Genomic DNA, 15,999 nt, shown 5'->3' on the forward strand with positions numbered 1-15,999 from the left:
CTCGTGATCTACGGGTAGCTCTCCAACTACCGGGCACCAGTGTTGTTGTGTGCATGTGCATCCCAGACTACTACAATGGAACCTTTTGCTTGGCTGAATTTATTAATATATGTAAGACAAAACTGAACATTCGAGACGAAAATGTGTGTACTTTCAAACCTGATATATGGTGTAAAATGGCTGTATTTCTCAAAATATATTTAAAGCTGAATTTTGAGTGACAAATCATGTGGGGACATTTTTTACTAATATTATTACTTTTGTGTCAGGGACGTTGAACTGGGGCTATCATGTATTGCCTACATAGAGGCATTTCAAACAGAAAGCCTTTTTATGTCGAGCCTGGGCAGCGCATGCGCTGCTCTGCGAGGCTTGCTGTATTGAGGTATGGCAGACAAGCTCCACCCATTTCCCCGCCCATCTTTTTAATTAGCTCCGGTTACTGTCCTTCCTAAATGGTTGCTTTTCATTTGTGAATATGGTTAGTAGTCCCTCCTCGGTACCGTCTTGTCTGCATTTGTAACATCCAATAACGACTGGACATTTTACTGGTCTTGTTACACAGTATGCTTTATAAGTCGGTGAGCACTATCTTGTTTAATGAATAATGCAGAACAATGGCGGCTGCTACTTACATGTGCCGCGCGTCCACACAGCACTTGCGTGACAATGGCGGCCTACACAGCGCAGGCGGGACAATGGCGTCTGCTTCTTGAATGGAGCACTATGCGCGCTATAACTTACTTTAATAGTGGCTGTCCCTGGCCCCCACACAGCTCTCGTGGGACAATGGAGGCCGCTTCTCGTACGGAGCGCTATGCGCGCTTTAACTTTAAAAGTGGCTGCCCCCACCCAGCACTTACGGGACAATGGTTGTCGCTTCTTGTTTCAAAACTTTTAGGCTGAGCGCGGGGCGGCGCCCGCTTCAGGGACACCACGCTTTCCATTTTTGTTTCTTTTTTTACATTAATGCTGAGTGCAGCGCCCACTTTAGGGACACTGCGCTCAGTTTAATCTTTTTTTAAATTTAATTTTTAACTTTAATACTGAGCACAGCGCCCACTTTATGGACACCGTGCTCTCTGTAATAAAATAGGTGTCACATTTTTCAAACTCAGGCCTATTGGTATTGTAAATGACAATGCCTTTATTATTTCAGGGTTTTTAAACACAAATAAAAGGCATTGTCTTTTACAATGCCAATAGCTCAAACTCTCACAATTGTGAGACCTATTGCTTTGCAAATGTTTGGTTTCATTAATGCGGGCAACCCTGTCTGATGCACGGATGTGGTCACTGCTGGTAAACTTGCATGTGGTGGCCACTAGTGCAATCTTGTCTTATGTGGTCACCATGACAACACAAATAATAGCAGTAGCTCATGGTGATTTTAATTGAACATAAGTAGCACTTACTACACAAAAGGTGGGAGCTCACTGCTCTAAAGAATAAGGAGTCTGCATCAATAATAGAAGAAATACTCTTTAAAGAAGTTTGCCTTCGCTAAACTTCTGAACTACAGGTGGGATTTTCAAGATTGAGGAGCACAAAGTGAAAAGACTGATTTCCTGGTTCTCTGTTTTTGCTTTAATAAATAACTTATTAGGATCAGATACATACCAATATGTTAAGAATAGAAAAACATAAACCACACATTCCTTCATTGGACTAGAACATCTGCAAATGCAGTCTAGTAAAGTATCCAAAGACAGCACAGAACTATTGCCAGCACTCATTATTGCTTAATCCCATACTGGCTGGTATTAAAAAGAACGATGCTGCTCAACTATCCTGACCCAAGTTTTAACAAACCATCTATGAACATGAACACAAATAGAAAAGGGGATGGGGAAACTATTGTGTAACTTGGATGTTTGCAAGCATTACTGAACTTTCCTTCATCCTATTCTTAAAGTATAGAATTATTCTGACAAACCAATTCGTATTCCTCCCAATCAACTTGCCTTGCGTACAAAACCACTTTGGTTTACATAAGTTAAGGATATATATACACCAACCAGTGCTGCATTACATGGTTTGCTCTAATTTTCTACACCTTTAGCCATAAATAATGCCCTATCTAACCATAAACGGTTCCATTGACTGATCCAACATTTGTCTTCATTCTTATGGAACAAGATGAGATTTCCTGTAGAGTAAAACAGACTCTAGAACCAAGGGTAGTAATCTCCAGTTTTACACTTCTTGCTTGGGCCTGATGACCACTGGCTCCTTCTGGTTTCCTAAATGGTTTACAAGGCCAGGCAAGCTGTTGTCCTACCGACTGCTGGCTTGTAAACGATGAAGGAGGCTTTAAAGCGGAGGGAGTCCTATAGAAGTAGATGGTGCAGATCAGTTTTCTTCGTAAGTGTGATCAGCCTTCTGCAGAATGAAGTGTGCTCTTCAGCAGGGAGGTGTGGCATCAAAGAAGATTACATATTTTGCATTTCCCGGGGCAAGTTAGAGAGGCCCTTGGCTCGGACTCTTGTTGTGAAATGTTCACCCCGGTCCTCGTAGTGCTCGAGTCTGCTAACAGCTGGAACCAAGCCGGTTTGATTTCTATGGCTAATGAATGAGGCTCATGGATTTGAGGTGACCTCTCATGAAGAAGACATTTTGTATTCCCAAGGGTAAGCAGTAGGAAGAAGCAATCTAGCTTAGAATCAGACAAGTAATCTTTGTTTTGGCCTTCTTTGGTGTCCTGTTGGTGAAGACATTCCGTTGTGGTAGAGTGAGGTAGGTACTTCATTCCATGCCTGAGTGAGAAAAAGTTCAAGAACTAGGTTAGGCCATTCTAATGGAGTAATACGGTTATTCTACTAAATAAAAAATTCAATTGATGCAATATATTAGTAATCAAATGCTCACAAACGTCTTCAGACCACATTAAAAAGTACCTTTGATTGTTACATCAACTGAGTTAGAACATTTTTGCATGCAAAGTAAAAAAAAACGAATTAAGAAGTAGTGATGGGAAAAAAAATCTCTCAAATATTCTCTTCTCTCTGTTATACAGGAGTTAGAGGGTTTTAGGACAGCAAACTATCTTTTCCGGGATAACATCACACCTCAGAACAAGCATTGGCAAAGCCAGTAGGTCCGGCTTTAACATGCCAAACACATTTAAACGTAGGCTTTCATAAATTAAGCTTACATGCACAAATCCGCATTAAATTTGCATGGCCTGTTGGCTTTGCTATTTCAGGGAAAAAACATCAAACGGTTATTTTAGGTTAAGAATCGAGAAATCGGAGAATAAAATGAAGGCAATGTACAGTGTGATGGCAGTACACTTTTCAGATGAAAAATATTCCCTCATGCATTCTAATGGAAGCTCAAAAGACAGAATGATAAACTAAACACCCACAGCATGAAATAGGAAGGTAACATTTTCAGGATGGAACCCAAACTCACACTACGTATAGTTTCAAGAATAGTTTTTAAAACCGGCTTGACAGTGCAGCTGTCTCAGAAGTACTGTTACCTGTCTCGTAAGCGTCATGCAATTATGGGGCAGGTTTCTTTAAAACCAAGATTTAAGAGAAGACTAGTTAGAACTAACCATGACTGAGAACTAGCTAAACCAACAGGTCTCTCAAATGAGTCATATAAGTTGGCTCTATCTCGAAAGGATAACAGGTGGTTACCCAATTTTGCAAGAGATTCTTAATTGTGCGGAATTACTGCGTTTTGTCCCAACCTACCCTGACTTCAAGAGTATTCAAATGACCACAGATGTCCAACATATCCTGGCTAACCCATTTACATAGATACCTATTTATAATAGTTGTAATAATGGGGGGAAATGAATGCTGGTATCTCCCATGGAGCCAGGCTGGCAGAGTAGGATAGCCCAACCTTTTCTTCTCTTTATCTTGCTTAAAAGTGAAAAACGAAATAATAATAATAATAATATAATAATCAAGGAGATTTATAAAGTGCATGGTTACGCCATCCCGGCGTGTCCCCGCGCTGAGGTGAGAGAGAGAGAGGTAACGGCCCAACCGCGGTCTAAGGCCTCCGCTAGGCTAACCGGAGAACAGATACGTTTTAAGCGCCTTCCTAAACTTAGCTTCAGAGATCTCCATGCAGAGTTTTACAGAGAGTTTGTTCCAGTTTTGAGCTGCCAAGAACCTGAAGGATCGGCCTCCCATTCTGGCCTTCTTTACCTTCGGCTCTTTCAACAGACCAGCCCCACTAGATCTAAGGGACCTTCCAGGCACATAGCTGGTGACAAGGTCCCTCAGATATGAAGGACCAACGTTCTCGGTGATGCGGTGGCAGGTGCATAATACCTTAAACATCACTTTTTTCTTCACTGGAAGCCAGTGCAGCATATCCAGGGCTTTTTTTGAACCAGCCCTCCTAGGCTGCATAAGTACCAGCCGTGCGGCGGCATTCTGCAAAACCTGTAATCTCCCAAGCCCTTTAGCAGTGGCGCCCAGGTAGAGTATGTTGCCAACGTCTTCCTAGCCCCCATCAGGAGGAGATCTAACGTTTTGCGTAGATTTTTGAGGACTCCGAAACATTTCCCCACTACCCGTCGGATATGTACATCATAAGAAAGAGTGGAATCCAACCAGACCCCAAGATTTTTCGCCTGGGTGCATGGTGTGGGGGTAGGGCCCACACTCGGTGGCCACCAAGCCGACGTCCAGCCAGACGAATAACTCCGCACCACAAGTACCTCTGTCTTGTTGCCATTAAGTTTCAGGCAGTTCTTAGCCATCCAGGAGGCAAGTTCCTGCATGCAAGCCCTGAAATTAGAGGCTGCTACATCCGGTGCCTGGGATAGGGAGATCATCAGCTGGGTGTTGTCTGCATAAGAGACGACCCCAATTCCAAAGCCCTGTACTATCTCCGCCAAAGGAGTCATATACAGGTTGAACAGGGTAGGGCTCAGGGCAGAGCCCTGAGGCGCACCCGGCTCCAATTTGATGTCATTGGAGTAGTGTGCACCTTGTCTAACCTGAAAACTACGGTCTACCAGGAAGGACTTCAGCCATTTCAGGGCCGGGCCTAATACACCGCCCTTATTCAGACACTGCAGCAAGGTGTGATGTGCTACAGTGTCAAAGGCGGCACTCCGGTCTAACATGATCAGAGCCATAGTGTGCCCAGCGTCAGCCCCCTGTCTCATGGTTTCCGAGGCACGCAGTAGTGTGGACTCCGTAGAATGACCAATCCGGAATCCCGATTGCAACAGATGTAGGAGGCTAGAATCCTCCATATGTGTCATGAGTTGCCGATTTACCACCTTCTCTGCTACCTTTGTCAAAAATGGCAGAAGCGAGATAGGTCGCAAATTTTCTAATTTGTCTTGACTAATATTCGGCTTCTTCTGGACTGGGAGAACAATAGCTTGTTTCCAATTCCCTGGCACTGTGTGTGAATTGAACAAGACCTACAAAACATGCCTGATGTACGGCTCAAGAATCTCCAAACTCTGGCCCAGCACTTTAGGTGGGGCAGGGTCTCTGGGAGAACCAGACTTAATGCTGAGACAGATTTAACGAAGAGTCTCCGGAGACGGAACAATGAAATTGTTTAGTCTATGACCTGCCTCAGTTTCTCCCGCCTTTTACTCAAATTCTACGCCCATCCTGAGAAGGATGAGTAGATTTCCTTCACCTTCTCCGAAAAATAATTCGCAACCCGATTGCATGCCTCAGTCGAACCCACAATTGGCGCGGCCGTAGCTGGGTGGTGTTAGACCTGGCATCTTTGGCGTGATTACCCCTATCTTTTTGCCTCTGCCTCCTGTATTTTTGATGCTGTGCTGGATTTCGTTTTTGCTGGTTTAGATGCTTTGGACACTCTGCCACTGCTGATCAGTGCCAGAGTGTAAGTGCTCCCTATGTAAATTGTTATTCTGATTGGATATACATGTTTGGCATATTTGTATCACCATGAAGTCCCTAGTAAAGTGCACTGGGTGTGCCAGGGCTGGTGATGGCAAATGCTACTAGTGGGCCTGCAGCACTGATTGTGCCACCCACAGGAGTAGCTCTAAAATGGTGTCTCGGGCCTGCCACTGCAGCGCCTACGGGCAGTTTAGAACTGCCATGTCCTCCTGGTCAGTGTCCCCACTGACCAGGCCTAACCCTTCCCTTTTCGTGCACATCAGTCACCCCTATGGAAGGCCCAAGGTACCCCCCTGGGCAGGGTGCAGTGTATGTGAAAGGTAGAGCATGTACTAGTGCAGGTACCATGCTCTGGTAGTGAATTACAGCCATTTTCGTTTTTCACTATTGTAAGGCTATCTTGCTCCATAGGTTAACATGGGGAATGATGGCTACAGTGGTTAACAGCATTTCTTCCCATAGGAACAAGATAGGACATAAGTATCTAGTATCCCTGAACTCAGAATTTAATAATACATCTTTTAGGAAAGGTGGTTTTTAAATCCTGTGTTTGAGAACAGCACTTTTAGAAAGTTGCTGTTCTCTTGTCTGACCCTTCTGTGTGCCTGGGCCTGTTTGTGTATTGACTGTCTGGTTTGTGAGTGACAGGGGCTGGGGAATTCCCCCAGAGGCTGGATGAGTCAGCACTAGGCTGAATGAAGCAATTGCAACCTGAGTGGTGGGAGGAGTTAGCACCTGGGCTGAATAGGGCTGTGCCTGCCTGCCACAATGCTGGCTCCACCTCCTGCTGGGCGGCTGAGGACCCTGCCCCTCACTCTGAAAGGAAAGATGCAGCCAGCAAAACAAAGTACTCAGGATCCACCCAGAACTGGTTCAGACCGGGCTCAGGGCCCACATGCACAGAGAGAACAAAGACTTTAGGGGTATAAGTACAGGACCCCTGACAACAGAAAATTAGATCATCCTGGAAATCAAGAAGGAACCTCTGCCAAGGAGAAAGCTGACTCTGAAGAAGGAAGACTGTCCTGCTGTTGCTCTGCTGGACTGACCTGCTGTTGCTTTGCTGCCAAGGAGAGGGGAAGGACTTTGCTGTGAGCTGTGTCCCCTGTCTTGAAGGAATCTCCAAGGGCCTGAGAAGAGCTGGCTCCCTGTTTCCGAAGTCCCAGGAACAAAAGGACTTCACCCCCAGTCTCCCTGAACTCTGCTGAGAGAGTTCTGTCCTTCCTAGAGTGCTTGATCCAGTTGTGGGGCCTCTGGAAGTTGAACCTGAGCTGGGAAGCTTGAGACTAAGCTGAGAAACTTGTGAAGCTGAAAAGTGTCGCATCGCTCGCTTGCGGAGCGCAACCCCGACAGTGCGAGAGGTTTCCCGCCGCTACGAGGGTCGAGATCGGCGCAGCGACTGACGCCGCTGCCGTCGCATCCTTCGTTTGCGGGACGCACCAGACCGGTGCAGGAGAATCGAACATCGCTGCGAGTGTCGTCGCAGAGCCTGTCGTCGCTGGGTGAGATCGCCGCACCGCTTGCTTGCGGACCGCATCAAGTCGCTGCGAGCATCGTCGCAGAACCATCACATCAAGGAGCTGCGAGAGAGAGGATCACCGCTGGACCGCGCATCGTCGCCCCGGAGATCGTCGCAGCCCCTACGAGATCATCGCATCGTGCCTTTGCGAGAACAGACTTCCTACGGAACCTACGCACCGGAATCTACGCAAGCTGCCTTCCTCCCCATACAGACCGGATTCGTCGCAACACGCCCGCTGCTGCAGCGGGGCTGTCGCATCGCCTCCCCAGGGTCTCAGGAGTAACGCATCGCTTGTTTCCACCGCACCAGCTTCCTGCTTGTGGAACTTTGTTGCATCTAAAAGGTACTGTGAGTAAACGTGACGCAACTGTGAACTTTTCACGCATCTGTGGATCATTTGATCACACCTTAAAGAACTTTGATTACAACCTGAAGAACTCATTTGAAACCGTAACCGTGCATTGTGTATGTTGGATTTTTGACGTTTTTGGTCTTGTGTAGTTTAGAATAAATATCTTTATTTTCCTAAACTGTTGTAGAACCAGTTTGTGGTGTTTTCACTGTGTTACTGTGAGTGTTGGTACAAATACTTTACGCATTGCCTCTGGTTAGCCTAGACTGCTCAGGCCAAGCTACCTTGAGGGCGAGCAGGGGTTATCTGAGAGGGTTATCTCCTTGTCCTGACTAGAAGCAAGGGTCCCTATTTGGACAGTGGTACCTACCTCTGCCAACTAGAGACCCCCAGTTCTAACAGGTGGGAAGAGATCTCCTTGTATATTTTAAAGAGTTCTTTTGTGGAATTTTCCGCCGTCCCAATTCTGGCCTGGTAGTATGTGGCTTTAGCCCGCCTAATGAGACCATAGTAGTTTCTCTGTTCCTCACTGTATTTCAATCTATCCTGGTACAAAAATCCCTTTCTCCACTGCCTCTCCAGACGTTTACATTCCGCTTTTGCGAGATGTAAAGCTGGGGTGAACCAAGGTGCAGATTTATGTACCCTGCCCATCGGTTTATTAGAGAGCAGCGGGGCCACCGTAATAAAGAGCGTTCTCTATACGCCTCTCCAGATTCATACAGGCAGTTTCACTGTCTGTGCCACCTGGGGGCCCGCCCACTGTCAACTCTCTATTAAAATCATCCTGTACACAATTTTTCCATTTCCTGTGCGGGTGATTGCAAGTGGCTAATTCCTGGCCTTCGACCTCTGGCACCCTTATCACAAAGGGAACCAGAAAATGATCTGGCCAGGGTACAGGGAGGGGGGTGGATACTTCTACATTCTCCCAGCTAGTGAACACCGGATCAAGTAGGTGTCCGTGCTGATGAGTAGGGACGCACGATTTCAAGCACAAGTGGAGTGACCGAAGATCCTGGCATAGGTCGAATGCTCCCTTATTCAAAGGGTCCTCCAAATGAAGATTCAGATCACCCCGAACTAAAAACTTATGTCTTAAGGCCAGATGAGCAATACCCTCAACCAAACTGGGCACAAAGCGTGTAGGGGGACCCGGGGGTCTATAGACCAAAAGCCCTTTCACCGTAAGGTTGGGGCTGATGTTCAGAGTAAAGGAGCCGGCCTCACTTTCACATAACGTGAATGGTTCAATAAAGCATTCAAGGGGAGGTCTAAAGATCACCGCTATCCCACCTCCTCTGCCCATCGCCTGATCAATTTTGGCTATTGTATAGCCTGAGGGGAGTGCCTCTAGGATATCTGGCTCAGAATCGGCATCCAGCCAGGTCTCCGTGAGAAATAGGAGATCAAGCTTTGTGTCCGAAAGCAAGTCAGAGATTTCGATTTTGTGTTTACTAAGAGATCTACAATTCAGTAGCCCACAGCAGAGTCCACCTCTCCCTACCTGCCTTATGTGATCAATATTCCACCTAAATGGGCAATGACTGCAGGCACCATCTTGAGTAACTGACATGCTGTGCCTGCAGGCGCTATCTATAAGGGGGCACAATGCCTGCAGCTCCGCCATGTCATATTGTATTCTGACCACAGTCCGGCCAGGGGTCCTGGCCCCGGTCCCCGTACGGCCGCGGACGGGCTTGCCTTTGGCGCGCGGTCGCTTGAGCATAGCCTTTTATTTCTGAAAGATTGAGCTGGGAACGGCGACTAGAGCGCTAACCGGACCCCCAGCCAACCGTAAGTGCCTGTCTCTCCCCTTCCTTGCCCTCCGCGCAACGGTGCTAATCACCGGGGCGGGAAGAAGGAAATCGAGTACAGGCCTCGGGTCGGTCTCAGCATGCCCCTCAGAAATGTGACCGTTTGTGTGGTCCAGAAGGTATAAATCGATCGACCATTTGAGCCCACGTGTAAGGGTGACTGAGGGCTGTAAAAAAAGGTTCACCTCTTTCCTGGAGGGAAGAGTACAATCTGTCAGATTGGACATTGCACTCAATGCAATGGTCAGCTGTTGGGAACCATAAGCTCCTCTCCGCTCTCTACTAGTATTATCAAAATTTACATAAAGCCATCTGCTCAAGCTCCTACTTTGGTAGCAACTTTCTCTTCATACACAGTTGACACCTGACTCTTACAGAGGATCCATAGGCACAATAAGCAAGGGGATTCCCATGTCAGTCACTTAGTGTGGGAGACCTGACCACAGTTTAACACCAGCAAAACAGATCATTTTGTTTGGGTCCCTCCACCGCCTCTGGCACAGCACGGAGGGTTCCCCAGTCTTGAAGCAGGAGGTTAACACTCGCCCTTAAAGTGAATGTGAAGATTTTGGGGGTGCTGATTGATAGCACACTAATATTAGAGAGACCCAGGCAAAACAAGTATCAGGGACTATTAGGCTGCCTCTGGCTTGCTAAGGAAGATGATCAACTTAGTTCTTCCTAATTTACAGTCTGTTCTTCGGGCATTAATCATCCACACCTGGCTTCTTCTTTAAGAGAATAGGAGGGAAGTAAGTTGCTGTCATGCAAAAGGCCCAAAAGGGGTTGCTTGGTAGTGAACAGGTTTTCAGCAGGCAGAAGCACTCTCTCCATAATGGCAGTAATTATGAGAGCAACATTCAAACGCCTCCACTTCGGTTTCAAGTTAGCATCAGCAGGAAAGAATAATGCACTATGTTTCCTCAAGACGGCTGCCCTCGTGAGAATGTTACACATACTTTTAGACTGTCCACTGCTTGCGTAGAGGTTTTATTTCGGAACATGCTCTGGCAAACCTCATGTGTGATGCAAGTTAGATCTTAACTATAATCCCATTTGATCATTCAACATTACAATGTAGGCCTTGTGGGGGCAAAAATGCCTAGAGATGTGTTACCCTAAAGCCCTCTACAAAAGTGTTTAACTCTAGTTACTGAAATTATATTTAAACAAGATATAGCCTTGTCAAGTCTTTAGTGGAATGTGTTTGCAAAGAACTACAATACATACTATTAACACAGTCTACTAATTCTTTGAGAATTGTTTTGCGGATTACTCTTTGGTAGGAGTAGAGTGTCTTAGTGGGTACCATGTAGCATTATCATACTTGAGCTCACATGTTTATAACCACAAACAGAAAATTACAAGTACCAGAAGGCTGGGTATTGGGAGCTGAAAACAAAGGTTACTGATGCAGAGGGACTCACACCTTCCATGAGAAACGCCCCCACATCTCTGCAGGGGATTAAAAGAAGCCTTCACTGAGGCCGGGCAAAAGCCAGCACCCAGCCCTAATCAATACAGGGTGGGGCTTTTTATTCCCCTCCGCTATCGCACACCCTCAAAACTGCCATCTTAGAAAATCCATGCGCAGTTCATCAAAATCTGTGAGCATGAACAGCAGATCCAACTGCTCAATTTGTCTACACATTTCAGTTGGACCGTTCATAATTGCAAAAAATGTAGCTGCATTTTGGGGATAAGTTGGTGGTTCATTTACCTGTCCTATTATGTTGGCATCAAATTCATATAGAAATATCCGGGATATCAAATTTCAAGGCTCGCCAAGGGAAGGAGGTCCCATTCAAACACTATCCAGCTTCATGGGGATAGACTTTGAAAAGGTATTTGAATTAGTTGGGTCAGTTTACATTCCTAGAAGAAATAAACATAGAGCCCAAATGCTTCCTTTATACAAATCTTCTTCACACGCACCTGGCGGCCAGAGTCAAGATAAGCGGTGTGCAATCAGATGCCTTCTCAATATATAGAGGCATCAAGACAGGGGTCCCTTCTACTATTCATCCTAGCCACCAACCAGCTACTAGCTACTACACTAAGAATCCCTGCATATTTTCATAATTGTAGAATTTTAAACAAGGCTACGAAGAGAGAACTGGTAACAATGCTTTTGACATTACAGGCATGGAAGCATTTTTCTGTCGGTGAGACGTCAACTGACTCATGAATAAATCTTTCAAGCCCTTATAATTGGGACCCTTTTTTCACTTGCGCTCATGGATTTTAGGGTGCTTGCTTTATAAACGAGGAGCTATGTATCCTAGCAGGATTTCCCCCCTCCCCTTCATGACTGTTCATTAGAATAACACTACTCAGGAACTCGAAACCTGGCTTAGAACAGAAAAGCTTTCCTTAATCTGAGCAGGTCTCCTTCCCCTTTTGACATCATATGCTTGAGAACAGCCTCTCTACTCCACCCTGTGCAGAGAGGGAGGATGTTTCTGGCCAGTGATAAAAGAGATCAGTCCCAAAGACAAACAACAGTCAGACATGAATAGCAACAAAAGAATCTCACAGACACCTTCGGAAAGATACGTGGATGGAAACGCCCCTGCTGTTTTATCAGAAATGGCAAGCTTGAAAAGAGCGGCTGGCTCTCGATCAAGGGAAATTCTACTCACAGAGATATATCCATAAAGAACACGCCTTGCTTGAAAAAGGCATGCTCTTTACAGGGAACGCAATCATGGAGGTCAAAGCTGTATCCCATGGCTTGGGTAGCATGGAAAGGAATATTTTCAGATGTACTTGCAAGTTGAATACAGCATACCAAGACATTAGATAGCAAGGAAGTTGTGGTGACAGTATTTGCAGCTCACTGACAAAGCGTGCCAAAGTGGTCGAGTTGAGAAAAACGGTCTTGACTGTGCAGAGCTGCAGGGAGCAACTGCACGGGCTTCAATGGCATGCCCATCAGAAACCCGAAGACCAACTTAAGGTGCCATGGGGGCATGATGAAGGGCCTTGCATAAAGAAGGTTGGTCAGGCAAACATAAGGCAAAGAGTACAGACGTGTAAACTTCAACTGAGCCCACCCCAAAGCCTTGCTGGGCCAAAGACACTACAAAAAGTAAAACATCTGATAATTTGGCCTGTAGGAGATCAAGTTGACAGTTCCTACAGTAGGCCATACATTTCTCCCAACGCCCAGAAGAGATTGATTAAGTCACAGGGCACCAGCACCTAGCCACAAGAATCACATCCACGGCATCAGCAGGTAAGTTGAAACTGCTCTGCTACTGCCGCGCAATCGCTATGTAAGGAGGTGTAGATTCCAGTTCAGAATCCAGTCTTGTTGCGGAGACAGGAGGTCCATCCGGAGAGGCAGACAGACCCGAGGGTTAATGCTCAAGATCAGCATTTAAGACAATCTTACTCTCCTGACCCATAAAAATGACTTGGGCCTGACGTTGCTCGGAACAATAGTAGAAATGCAAGTCCTAATCTCCACTGCAGACCGAGCGTGTCCCATTGGAGAACCTGTTGGTGGGAAACCCAGTGCACAGAAATCTCAACACTGCTAGTTACAGGCGGTGGTAAAAAAGATTGGGCCAGGGCACGTCCCAGTGGTTGAAGTGACATGAGCCACGTCCGGATGGAGATACTCTTTGTAATTTACTAGGTAAAGTCTGCTGACCTGCTCACCCACCATGGCGTTTAGTGACCCTACCAGCTGATTGGGTAAAAGGGGGATATCCTGAAGGTCCAGGAGGATGCATGAGGCAGCATTCCAAGAAACTCAGAACTGATTTCACTAAGGATCAGGATAAAGTCTAATATCAGGATCATAACCGGAATGTCCTGGGCTCTTTCCAGAGGTTGGAAGGCTTTAACTGCTTCAGTGACCAGGATGCCTCTGTGAAGACAATCCTCTGTGCAGACGCCAGATGGGGCTTCGATTAGTTGATCAAAATCGCTGAAGATTAAAGGTGGGCAATCTTTATTCGAATATCTGCAATGACTGCTGTGAGCCCGCCTCAAGCAACAAGTCATTGAGGTGTGGCAATACATGTATCCCAGTCCTGTGAGGGTGGGCAGTCACCACCGCAATCCCTTTTGTAAACACCTTAGGGGCAGAGGTGGAGCTGAAGGGTATAAGGGCACATTGGTAATTTTCCAACCCTACCACGAACTATCTTTGGGGCTGTAAAACATGCATGTGAAATTACGCACTCTGCAAGTCTAAGGATACCATCAAATACCCTGGAACCCAGACAGAAGGAACGTAGGCCAGAGCGAGTATTTTGAATTAGTTCTTCGGTAGAAAAGATTTCAAGGAGCAAAGAAATAAAATCAGCCAGAACTCTCTATCCTTCTTGGGCACCAGGAAGTAGTGGGAGCAGCATCCTTCGCGCCCGACGCCCAGGACATATAGTTTGGGGTAAAGGGCAACAAGTTTTAATGGGTATTTTGTCCTTGGGACAAGAAGGCCCACCCCCCTGCAGCACAAACCTTTTGGCTGCCAGTTTGCAGTGCCACATTAAGGGTCAGGGAAGGGCAGTGTCTGCAGTTAAGTTAATATTTGTGTGCATATGTTAATGCTGTTCAAACTTGCATTGATGGTTCATTAATTTAAAGCCTTTATTATTAGGGTGTGCGCTCTAAGTAAATGTAAATTCTGATTGCACTACTGACAGGGGTTCCAGTATAAAAATGTGTACACACGGTTTCAAAGTTTAGCAATATGAGGCTATGCAGAATGATCCCAGAATGCTCTTTGATTAGATGCAAATATTTGCAGAAGCAAGATTAATGATTATTTGCTTTTAATATAAAATGTTCCTAAAAAAATGAAAGTAGGGGAAAAAAACATTTTGCTAAACTACCGTAAAATTTCAGGTTCCATTTCATTGCAGCATCATTTAGTAAAATGCTACTATTTCTCAAAAATATTCATATTTGTACATCAGTGTAGCCTGTTTCAAAAAGATTAATGGAAACATAAAAATAAATAAGCTTTGGCAAATCCAGTTGGTCTGAAATTGGTGGTCAGCTTTTTAGTTTTGGCAATGCGCGACTTGTTTTGGCATGGTTTTTGGAAAACCTTATTGATGCGAGAGCTGCCGGACCCTCACCATTATAACAAACATTGGCAAAAGCAAAAATTGTTTTTTGTCTTAATAAAGCACACACTACCACATTAGTTATTGGCACCGAACACAACTACTTTGTGTGCCGATATGCTCCTTGTGAAAGAGCAGAATGCGATCACTCACAGTGAGGGAGAGTGCAGCTATATGGCTTTTGTGAATTTATAGAACTAGGGCAAGAAATTGTACTCCTAGAAAATATTTGTGAACTGCATTTTAGCATGAGCAAATATGCATGTGTAGGTTTGCTCATGCAAAAACCTGAGTGTTTGCAAGTTCATTTTCCCTCCAACCACTTTTTTCCCAACTCTAGAAGAAGGTGTACGTCTACCATTATCAAGAGTACATTTCCAACATTTCTCAGTATGGGAAAAGATTAGAGAAGAGTTGTTGAAAACCCTTAAACATGCAAGTTAGTAGATTTGCACAGACTCAAAAGGGCATTCCAACCCTGGAACTATTGCTTACCACTACCTTTAGTCCCAGTTTGTCGATCTGCCGACACGTGGCAACATAAAGGGATTGCTAGTATTCAAATACTACTATGGTATGAGCCCTGGTATAATCAGAGAGGCTATATAACAGCTCTTGTATAATGAGATTGCTGCCATAATTTGTCACCGCACTACATGGCACCCAAGGGACAAGTGGATTTTGTTACAGGACACGTAGATTTATGAATCAACCTGTCCCATGGACAAGTAGATATTTTAATAAATTCCACACCCATTCAAGTAAACTTTCAATGGCATCCTTCGCCATTAGCAATTTGACTTCCTGCAAAAGGATGGTGGCATGATCCGCTGAAACTTGAGTAGAACAGATGTGATAGAATAGGGTAGAGGAGGTGATGGGAATGACAGGGTATAATCTCTATAACACTGATCAGAAGCATTGGATTCCCTGCTGCGTAGGCAAGATCGAATCCGGCCTCTTGCCAGATGCGCGTGGTTCTTCAAGGGGAAATCAAAGCAGCACGTGACTTGTTGGTGGGAGTGAGGGGGTTGTAAGATTGCTGCCCTTGCTGGTTTCCATAACCCCAACCACTACCTTCTCCCTTTGGGGGGGACAAAAAGTCTGGGCCAGCTGAGGTGCAAAACATTTTACGAGGGCTGCCTGTGCCAAAAGGTTAGACAGAACAATCAACTTTTACATTTTCTGTATTGTTGGTGAAACAGGTAGGCTGGTCAAAGTAAGCCAACAGGAAGGGCTGCAACATGGCCATGTTTAAATAGTTCTAGCACAAATCTGACTTTTCTTTGCAGTGGCTGGAGCCATCAAAAGACTTTAAGAATGCCTGAAATATCACCAGACAATCTTGTGTTAATGCCAG

General features: G+C 45.5%; 1 protein-coding gene across 2 annotated transcripts in view; it reads right to left on the reverse strand.

Moving 5' to 3' along the window:
- CD200 (CD200 molecule) overlaps positions 1-15,999 on the reverse strand; it is a 174,706-nt gene that overhangs the window by 18,025 nt on the left and 140,682 nt on the right. The window contains exon 7 of one of the 2 annotated variants that reach the window (XM_086935506.1): positions 1,565-2,756. The exons of the other annotated variant lie outside the window; for it this stretch is intronic. The gene's annotated coding sequence lies outside the window, so the exon portion shown is untranslated. Of the gene's footprint in view, positions 1-1,564; positions 2,757-15,999 lie in introns of those variants that run through there. 2 annotated transcript variants of the gene reach the window in all.

The sequence above is a fragment of the Lissotriton vulgaris genome, chromosome 8, assembly GCF_964263255.1.
Source record: "Lissotriton vulgaris chromosome 8, aLisVul1.2, whole genome shotgun sequence".
NCBI lineage: Eukaryota > Metazoa > Chordata > Amphibia > Caudata > Salamandridae > Lissotriton > Lissotriton vulgaris.